Genomic DNA, 11,167 nt, shown 5'->3' with positions numbered 1-11,167 from the left:
GCTAATTTCCTGGCTGTTGCGCGTCTTCTCTTCCTAACCGGAACCAGTGTGTCTGGGTTGCAAGGAGAAAAAGAAATACTTTGCGCCCCTTGGCGGTCTACGGAGGAATTGTACTCGATTACTGTACTTCCTGGTAATATACTTTAAGTTCTGATTTTTTTTTAAATCTCCATAAACAGTTCCTAATCCAATAGACTACTGTGGACACTGAAGAACAACTACAAAAATAATAACTTATATTTAGGTAAAATTAAATAGAACAAAATCTGCTTTCTTTTTTTTTTTTGTTTTGTTTTGTTTTTTCGAGACAGGGTTTCTCTGCGTAGCTTTGCGCCTTTGCTGGAACTCGCTTTGGAGACCAGGCTGGCCTCGAACTCACAGAGATCCGCCTGGCTCTGCCTCCCAAGTGCTGGGATTAAAGGCGTGCGCCACCACCGCCCGGCTAAAATCTGCTTTCTTGACTAGTACTGATACAGAGAAAATTGATACCAGCCAGTTTGGAGGAAGGAAAGAGAACAGTATAAGAAGGTTCAGGGCCAGGCGGTGGTGGTGGTGGTGGCGGCGGCGGCGGCGGCGGCGGCGGCGGCGGCGGCGGCGGCGGCGGCGGCGGCGGCGGCGGCGCACGCCTTTAACCCCCAGCACTCGGGAGGCAGAGGCAGGTGGATCTCTGTGAGTTCGAGGCCAGCCTGGTCTACAGAGCGAGATCCAAGACAGGCACCAAAACCACACAGAGAAATCCTGTCTCGAAAAAACCAAAAAATAAATTAAAGGAAGAAAGAATGTTCAGGACCGGCGAAAGATGATACTAGGAGGGGGGAGCGACTATGAGCAAAGGGCAACTTTGTGCATGTGTGAAAATATGAAACCCGTTATTTTATATGTTAAATAAAAACATTAATAAGAAGTTGGTATGTGCCTGTTACATGGTGATTTGATTTGAGGCAAGAATGAGTGGCATTAGAATTATCTCGAGAGTATAGATTCCACGATCAGTGTGACCTTGGGCAAGTCTCTGGCCCTTTCCTGAGCTAGGTTTTATTTTGTTATTTTGTTTATCTGTGTGATGAGGATTTTAGTCTGGACTCCAGTTACCTACCATTGCTTACAATTGTAGGAGTTTTAACTCTTGAGCATTCCCTGCTGTTGATTTCAGTATACACAAAGGTATAATTACTGTTCTTGCAAAATTCCTTATGATTCCTTGATCCCTTCGATAATCTCAGCACCTGGGAAACTGAGGTGGGATTGCAGTGAGGTCAAAACCAGCATATGAGCACCAGGACAGCCTGGACAATGGTGAGACTCTACCACCGCCCCACTCCCCCCAAAAAATATCAAACAAAAGAATTCCTTAGGATTTGGAGCTGTGAAGAAGGAAACAACATAATGAAGCCCTTCCAAGAGTTCACAGACTGGCTAAAATATATTTTGGACCTCCGTCTTTCTCACAGAAGTTTTTTTTTTTTTTTCCTATTTAGCACTTCAGAGAAAATAGGAGGTGCCTGTCATATCATTGCTGTGATTGGCTCGTTTGTACTTTGCAGCAGCTCTTTCTCTGTATGAGCTTTTCCACAGCCAACTTCTCCTAAAATGTCCTTTGCCCATGGTTCTTTTAAGCCTCTGTGTCTTTTCTTGCCAAGAAAGCAGATTAGCGCTACCTGGAACATTCTTTCTTCCCTGTTTCTGTCAAACCACTATTCATCAAATCCTGTTTACCCACCAGTTTTACAGGAGTCGTGAGGAATAAAAAGGAAGGGTCTTGGAATTTGTTACCCTTGTGATCCTTGGCTATTCATTAGCTGGTGACTCTATTACATCCTTCTCTGAATCCCCACACACATTTTGTACATTCTTCTATTGGAGGAAAAGACTAAAAAGAATCACCTCAAGTCAGGCTTTATGTAAAGTTCTTGATAACATTGAGCTTTGTCTGAACTCTGAATTCTAGTAAAGCAAGTAGAGTAGAGAAATCCCTCACACCTTTTTGTAAGGTTCCAAACTAGTTGGAAAGGACCACATTCCCTGTGCAAATTCTCTCAGATAATGCTCTTTACCTTACTTCCTTTGACTCCCATACCACTCATGGATGGCTTTCATGTTTCCCTCCGTCTACAAATCATCTGTTGTGTTGTTATTTTTTAAGAATTCTCGACAGGCGGTGGTGGGGCACACCTTTAATCCCAGCACTCAGGAGGCAGAGGCAGGCAGATCTCTGTGAGTTCGAGACCAGCCTGGGCTACAGAGTGAGTTCCAGGAAAAAGGCGCAAAGCTATACAAAGAAACCCTGTCTCAACCCCCCCACCCCCAAAAAAAAAGAATTCTCCCTGTGGCAATAGCCTGAATAAAAGTAATTTCTCTAATTGTCTTGTGAATTTTGTCGTTTTACTGAGGTTGGTCCTGTTTTCATTAATTTCCAAATGAGAAAGCTGAAGCTCAGTCAGTCTCATGGTCTCATATGGCACGGTTGAGAAAGGAGGTAAGAGAGGCTGAGAGGTGGCTTCATGATTAAGAGGGTGCATTGTTCTGGCAGAGGACTGCAGTACATGTGGCTCTTCCTCCAGGGACCTAACACCAATGGCATCACCCAGTGCCTGCATTCATATGGATGTACCCACACACAAATACACGTAATCTAAAACGTTTTAAAGAATGGGGGAAATGTGTTTTCGTCAGGTATGTGTAACTCTAAGGCTAGGCTCCATTTACAATTCTCAGATACAGAGATGTGCCCTTCCTGCTTACACAACTGCTTAAGACCATGAGAGCTATAAAAAGCAAGAGCTCCCAGTGTTTAACACACTCTATGCCCGCCACTTGTGTTTAATATTTATTTACTGGCTGGTTCCTGAGCAAAGGCATTACTGTAGTGTTTCTCTGGCTCTCTTTTTGATAAGTATAAAGAACCCAAGCCTCCATTTGAAATATTTTTAAGATTTATTTTATGTGTATGAGTGTTTTGTTTGTATGTATGTCTGTGTACCAAGTGCATGCTGGTGATCGCTGCTGCCCCTGCCTCTGCCACTTAATCTCTGCCTCTACCAAAGCATTTCTGCCTCTGTTTATTCCACTGCCTCCCCACCTCTCACCTCTGCATTTCTCCCTCTCTCTCTCTCTGCATCTGCCTCCATATCTACCCCACCCCGTGTGCCACTGTCTCTGTCTTTCCACCTCGGCCTCGGCCCCTCAGACTCTTTGACTCTGCATCTGTCCCTCTATATCTGTGGTCCTTTGCTCCTCTACCTCTAGCTCTCTGCTTCTCCCGCTCTGCCTCTGCCTGTCTGCATACGCCTCTTCGTGGGTCCGACTCTGCCCCCTACCTCTTCGCCTTCCCCGCCCACTTCCTTCCCTCTGCTAGCTGCCTCTACCTCTCTGCGTCTATGCTCTTCTGTCATTCTGCCCCCTCGGTGTCCAATCCTGCCCCTCTGCTCTTTTTCCCTCCGCCTCAGCCATCAGACCTCTGCCTCTCTGTCCCTCTGCCCCATGGCCTTTCTTCTGCTGCATTTCTGCCTTGGCCTCTCTGCCCATCTGCCTCTGTGACCTCTGTTTCTGTCCCTCTGCTTGTATGGGCATGGACCAGCAGGTCTTCTTTCAGCTACAGGTTTCTCAGGGGAAGGATCAGGAGATGAAGATGGTAAAAACGTTTGGGATGAGGAGGTCTTGCACGAGCTATGTCTTATGCCATGTAAGTTTATTAAGCCACATAGCTTCTTACATACTTGTTTTCAGAGGGGGAGAGGTAGTCAAGGTCAGAAGATAGTTAAATCAGACAGCGACGACAAAGACAACACAGGATACCTCAGCCACAGCTCCTTAGGACTGATAACCACAGGCCGGAGGGAAGAGTCAGATCCCCAGAAACTGCAACCTTGACTCCTTTGAGACTTTGGCCCTAGGCCCAGAAAGGACCCTGCCAAGTCTGCCCCTTTGTCCTTTGGTCAGGACATCTGAGTCTTGGATGGTCCTGGATCCCAACAGGTTACCGCTCCCTTTTTAATTTTTTAAGGCCAGATGAGTTATTAATGTCTCAATGTTGTAGAGACCCCGATATTCCTTAAACAAACAAATGCCTCATAATATTGTCAAAAGAATCACTAACACAAGTAATCTGAGCATAATACTGAATGAATGTTGAAGGATATTAAAAGTGTTAAATCCTTGTAGCTTGTATAATAAATCTTTGGCCAACCGCAAAGGGGAACAGAATACAAGATGAACATGGAAGCCCCGTGGCAGTGGCACACGCCTTTAACCCCAGCACTCCGAAGACAGAGCCAGGCAGATCTCTGTGTGGTTGAGGCCAGCGTGGTCTACAGAGCAAGATCCAGGACCGGCACAAAACCCTGTCTCAAAAAAAAAAAAAAAAAGTGAATATGGCCCAAGATCAGGGTCAGTAACTAATTGCTTGAAGGTTAATAAATCTAAACTAACATTCTCATGATGCCATATTCTATGCAAATGATTGCAAATGATTTTAACTCTATCCTATTTCCATTCATATTTATTATAGCTTAAAGAAGTAATACAGACATGTCTAAAGCCAGAATGATGATGTAAAGTGATGTTGTATTGCTTGTACAGTATCTTCTAGATGCAATACCACAACTTTTTTTGGGGGGGTTATTTTTTAAATTACACTCATGATATTCATTAATTACACTCATAATATTAATCACATTTGTGGTATTCATAGATTACATTTGCAATATATATATATATATATATATATATATATATAATTTTAAATGCCAAATGTCATTTATTGAAGGAGGGAGGAGAGGAGGTCTTAAATACAGGCTTACAGCACAATGGGAGAACCCCGGAGGGCAGAAGTTTGCTACTGATGTTTTACAATCTTGCATCTCAGCTGTTAATGTCCATTATTCAGGACACACAGACAAGGAATTCCCTTTAGCATTCAGGAGGGTGGAACCTGGCAGGGAATTAGCATAGGGAGAATATCAAGGTCAAGGTCCGCAAGCAAGGCAACAGTTACCCAAAATGGGGGCCAGGGCCCTGCAGGTCCCCCTTTTATTAAAAAATGCGTTTCTGACTTGGGTTGCGTGGGATGTCAGCAGGTCACCTTACCCATCATGGAGACGCCTGCCCAGGCCACGCAGGTGCTCTGTCTTAGGTTGGTTAGTGACCCCTAGGCATTACCCATCTCTGAATACTCATTATCATACAGGCTCAATTGTGTGTGAGCTGCAGAGTTAACTGCTGCCAAAGATCTCAAAGTGGCACTGGGCTTGCAATCTGTGTGTTCAACACAGAAAAGACCCACAAAGGTCCTATCTCACCCATAGCCAGTAGGCTAAAGGCAACTGAGCCATTCCCTTCCTTAACTGTATGTTGGAGTCCTTGTATCCCAAAAGCAACTGGAGCTTGAGTTTATAAATTTATAATTTTCAAAGCCAATCAAGATGGCAATACCACAACTTTTAAGGCATTTAACTTAGCTTCTAGTGCTTTATGGATACATTCTTCTACAGAGGTATTGTAAGCAAGATGGTTTGAAAAACAAGCAGTTTGCAGTTGTTGGGGAAAGGCCACTGTGAAACAGCTGTAGGTTGTATAGCAGTGATTAATGCCAAAATTGCTAGATGAAATCTGACATAAAAATCTGCACTTTCTAATAAAAGCTTGATGTTGTTCAAGGAGAACATGTTGTCCAAAATCTCCAGACTATCTATATTTAAGGTGCACAGGAACCTTAACAAAGGAAGGCTGCTGAAGCAAGAGAAGGCTCTTAGGAGCAGAAGAGGGGTTCACACAATTAGAGGGGAGACAATTGATGCCAGTAATTTTGAACTGTCCCCCACTCTCCTGAATAGAGGGACTCCCAGTCAGTAACATATGTGAAGGGTTAACATGGGCAGTGAATCCAAACGTAAAATGCTGTCCATGCCATAGTTATTTGTTTTCACCCAAAGTCCCATAAACAACCAGATTGTCCAGAGCTGTGGCCAACAGCCAAAGAACCGGCTGAACTTTTCCCTTTGGAGACATTAAAATAGGACATGGCCAATGAGGGGGTCCTAAGAAGTCATCTTCATCCAGACCAGGTGGGCACCTCCAAGATAAATCGACCAGCACCTGAGGTCGTCCATTCGGAGGCACAGAGTTCTTTAGAACTGTGTAGCATGCCACCCAAGGGGAAATTTGATTCTGAAACTACGGCATGGGATTGTCCTTGCATACTGGGAAGCATCCATCCAGTGGGGTAACCTGTAGGTGATTAGAGACTGGAAACTCAAGTGATGGATGAATTGATGATGTTTAAAAAAACTACACACCCAAACTCTCCTGTGCCCCAAAGCCATAAGCTTTACGGGTCACCTGGGTCAGAGAGACACATTCATAGAGACCCACCAACGACAAATAGGAATGGTGGGTGATACCCCAGAGTAATTAAAGAGAGCAGTGCGAGGCACCATGTGAGAAACATCAGGACTGTCAAAAAACACTGTACCATTAGTAAATACTCTAATTGGTGCATCCTCCCAAGTGACTGGGTGGGCCAGAGTGGGGTCAGGTACATAAGCCCAGCAGACCCCAGCACTGTCTGCTAGCAGGACAGAGAGTAATACCAGAATTGCTAAAAATAAGTGAGCAGGAATAACAGGCTGCCCTTTGTCCTTGACCACATGAATTCCTTCAGCACTAAAATGTTTAATCTGTCTCCAAGTCGGGAGCCGATCCCTCTGTGTAGACTGGAAGGGACACCCTGGGCTCTGCTCTGCCTTCAAACTCATCCTCATCTCTATCTTCAGCTTCTGGAGGCGGTGCTGCAGCCATCTCTTGTGTAACCTGGGGGTGTTTGACGAGACTCTTGGGAATCCAAGATGGATCATCAGCTTCCTGTAGGAAAACACAGCCACAACCTTTCCCCCACATTACCATGGGATCGGGCCCACACCATTTCCCTGCAGCAAGATCTTTCCAGAGCCTGTTAACCCCTTAAATGTTCTGCAGCTATCAATACCTGTTGATCCAGTTTCAAAAAATCTAAAGAAAATGAAGTATAATTAAGAAGATTAGTAGAAGAGTATATATATATATATATATATATATATATATATATATATATTATTTTTTATTTTTATTTTTTGGGTTTATTTTTTTTTTTGAGACAGCGTTTCTCTGTGTAGGTTTGATGCCTGTTCTGGATCTCACTCTGAAGACCAAGGCTGGCCTTGAACTCATAGAGATCCACCTGGCTCTGCCTCCCGAGTGCTGGGATTAAAGGTATGCATCACCACCACCACCACCACCACCACCACCCAGCCCTTTTTATTTTTTAAGCAAAACTTTAATAGATCCATGTCCCTTGTGTTTGCAGATTGTAAGGGATACCTGTTTTATGTGCAATTCCCAAGGTGGTACAAAATTTAAGACAACAGAAGTATGTACAGGAGCATTATCTGTTTTCAACATTTTTGGAAGGCCCGCTACAGAAAAAGTTAGCAGGCAATAGGTAATGCAATGCTTAACAGCTTCCATCCATCCAACCATCAACTCAAATGCACTAGGCAGTAAGTCTCAAGGATTAACACCATACCAAGGAACAGGCAGAGAAGTTACACAAGCAGAGCAGTCTGTAACAGTTTGTTGTGCTTGTTCTCTACATGGCTGAAATTGACATCAGAGCATAGCAGATAGTTGATGTAGTGCATGCGAGGCTGTAGCTTGCTTAAATCAAACAAACTCAGGAACCATCTGAGTAAGACAGTGAGAAGCTAGACCTACAATTTGACTTACCTCTCCCAAAGGACCTGGGAGACCAGAATGTGCTCAAATGTGTTGGAGAAAATAAGATGCCTCCTGATTTTTGAACCGTTGCTGCATCTGTAGAAACAAAGGAAATAGTTATTTATCCTCAGTCCATGTTATAAGAGCAGCAGGAGGTAGTTGGGCAAACCCATACAACATATAAACTGTCAACATAAATATTCAGAGGTTGAGAGGATAACCTCAAAGTTTGGAGTGAAGCAAACAGTCAGATAATAAAGTTTCTGTGTCTCCATCAACAATAATGTGACTCACTGTCTGTAAGAAGTGAGAAATAAAGTTTTGATAGGGCTCCTCTGGACTCTGAAGAATTTTTGAAAGTTCCTCAGAGTGCCAGACAGTTTCTAACAAAATCATTGAGCATTGGCATTATTTGATCATAGGAAGTCCCTGAAACTGAGCAGATTCACTAGGCCCTCTCCCTGCCAGAGTAAACAATTAAAGCTGCTGAGAGTCGCTCCCAGACAAACCAAACTGCAAAGAATCTGAGCACAAGACCAGCTACTTGGAAGAAGCAGAAACCAGCCAAACTGCCTGGAAGAAGTTTGGAACAACTGAGGCACCTGGAAAGGACACTCCAGGCTGTGCAGTGTGCTCCAGGTTCCCAGCTTTGTGAGCTGTCACCCCTGCTGGGGTGGGCTTTGGTGATGCAGCTGTCTTTGAGTCAATTCTGCTCCTGTAAATAACTCCTCACCCATACTCCTGTGAATAACCCCAATAAAATTCGTTGGTTCACCAAATTGGACTTCAGTGGTATCCATACTTTGGCTGTTGTGGGCTACCTATCTGGAATGAATAGACATGTGTGTTGTGTCTCTCCAGGAAGTCTTGCCAAACAATAGGAGACTCAGGCCCACCTTGCTGTGGATATCACTCTATATAAATAAAACACTGATGGCCAGTGACCAGACAGGAAGTATAGGCGGGACAAGGAGAGAGGAAAATTGGGGAAACAGGAAGAAGGAGGGGGAGACACTGCAGCCACCGCCAGGACAAGCAGCATGTAAAGACTCTGGTAAGCCACCAGCCACGTGGCAAGGTATAGATTTATAAAAATGGGTTAATTTAAGATAAAAGAACAGTTAGCAAGAAGCCTGCCACAGCCATACAGTTTATAAGTGATATAAGCATCTGAGTGATTATTTTATAAATGGATTGTGGGACTGTGGGGCTTGGGGAACCTGGAGAGAAGCCCTCCAACACCACCACCTGGCTTCTGAAATGAAAGCCAGGAGGCTATAACGTGTCCAGGGGCTTTTGGTTCAGTTAAACTGGTAAGAGCCACTTCGGGTGATTTTATAACTACATCATTTTTTTAAAAAAGCCTCCTCTCAGGCATCATGAAGATAAAGTAGTTCAAGAACTGAAGCCACTCCCTCGTCCTCAGGGCCTTTTATCACCATTGTTTGACTTTTTTTTTCAATCTTCTGTCCCCCCAGTCTGTTTTGAAACAGACTGTCTGTCCAGCTTTTACCGGGGTGTTGAACTGCAACTGAATCAGACTCATGCTGTGAGTCTGAACCATCTCATAGAAAAGTCCAAAGTGCTAACTCACCAATAGGAAACTCACATGGCCCTCAGGGAAGACTGATTTTCAAACTTTCACCTACACGTCCCCGCGTCTTTAAATTTACAGAACCTTCTTCAGGGAACCAAGGGCAACATTTTTAAATAAAAATACAGAACTTTCCTAAGAGCTTTAGCAACACATTACAGGAACAACAATGCAGAAGTACATGAAGCATTTGTAGGAAAAAACAAAGTGCTCTTAGAATCTTCCTGCCCTGTGTTTTCTTTCTCTTCTACCAACTCTTCCTTCGGGCTGCATGGCTTCTCTTAGTTTTCTATATATTACAACTCTACTTACTCTTTTTCCTTACTCTGGTCCCTGTTCAGGTGCCAAGTGACCTTAGCCAATGTTTTTTTTTTCCCCAGAGACGGGGTCTGGAGGAAACTATCAGGGAATCAGAAGATGAAAAAGACAGTTAAGTTTGGGATCAGGAGGTCTTGCACGAGCTATGTCTTAATGGCAAGATTTATTAAGCCACACAGCTGCTTACATACTGTTTGTGGGGCGGCGGTGGGGCGGATAGTCAAGGTCAGCAGAAAGTTAAATCAGACAAGGATACAAAGAGAACACAGGATACCTCAAACACAGATGCCTTAGGACTGATAACCACAGGCCAGAGGGTTAGAGGGAAGAGTCAGGTCACCAGAAACTGTAACCTTGACTCTTATGAGGCCCTGGCCCCAGCCCCACTGCACTTTTCAAAGTCTGCCCCTGGACAAAGACAAAGAACAAATGTTCCCGTCCCTTTTCCGGTCATCTGGGCCCCTGAGCAAGTCTTGCAACTGGCCTGGCTCCCAACCCTTTACCTCTTCATTTCTGCTTCTGCCCCTCCGCCTCTCTGCTTCCCCTCTGCCTCTCTGCTTCCCCTCTGCCTCTCTGCTTCCCCTCTGCCTCTCTGCTTCTCCTCTGCCTCTCTGCTTCCCCTCTGCCTCTCTGCTTCTCCTCTGCCTCTCTGCTTCTCCTCTGCCTCTCAGCCTCTCTGCCTCTGCCACTTTGCCTCTACCCCTCGGCCCCTCTGTCTCTGCGCCTCTGACTCTCCCTCAGCCTCAATGGCTCTGCCCTTACGCCTTGCTGCCTCTCCAACTCTGCTTCAGCTCTCCTGCTTTTACCTCCCTGCCTCCCTTCCTTAGCCACTCTGCCTTTGGGCCTCTGCTTCTGCCTCTCTCCCTCCCAACCTCTGCCTCTAGGCCTCTGCCTCTGTGCTTCTCCCGCTCGACCTTTGCCTCTCTGCCTCAGCCTGTGGCTCCCTGCCTCAACCTCTCTTGTCTCGGCCTGCACCCCTCTGCCTCTCTGCCTCTCCCCTCTGCACGTCATCTGATCCTCTGCTTCAGCCTCTGTCTCTGCTTCCTTGTGTCCCTGCCTGTCTGTCGTGCTCAATATTTCTGCTTCTGCCCTCCAACGCTCTTCTACCTCTCTACCTCTGCCCTTCGGCCTCCTCCTCCTCCTCAGCCATCTGTCCTTGCCAGTTTTTGGGCCTCTGCTTTTCAGACTCTGCCCCTCAGCTTATATGTCCCACTGCCTTTGTCCCTGACTATTCCAAGAGCTTCTGGTCCTCTATGCCCTTGTGTCCCTCAGCCTCTAGGCCCCTCAGCCTCCAGGCCTCTATGCCCCTCTGTCTCTCTGTCCCTCAGCCTCTGTGCCCATCAGCCTGTCTGTCCCTCTGCCTCTAAGACTCTTGACCTCTCCGCACCTCAGCTTCTATGCCCCTCTGACTCTGTCCCTCAGTCTCTGTGCCCATCGTCCTCTCTGTCGCTCATCCTCTATGCCTCTGTGGCCCTCGGCCCCTCAGCCTCACTGTCCTTCAACCTC

General features: G+C 45.6%; 1 pseudogene; it reads left to right on the top strand.

Moving 5' to 3' along the window:
* Positions 1-11,167, top strand: part of LOC102913089 (eukaryotic translation initiation factor 4B pseudogene) — a 36,979-nt pseudogene that overhangs the window by 209 nt on the left and 25,603 nt on the right.

This window comes from Peromyscus maniculatus, chromosome X, assembly GCF_049852395.1.
Source record: "Peromyscus maniculatus bairdii isolate BWxNUB_F1_BW_parent chromosome X, HU_Pman_BW_mat_3.1, whole genome shotgun sequence".
NCBI classification, from domain to species: domain Eukaryota; kingdom Metazoa; phylum Chordata; class Mammalia; order Rodentia; family Cricetidae; genus Peromyscus; species Peromyscus maniculatus.
Note: the sequence above shows the minus strand (reverse complement) of the source record. Positions and strands in the feature narration are given on the sequence as shown.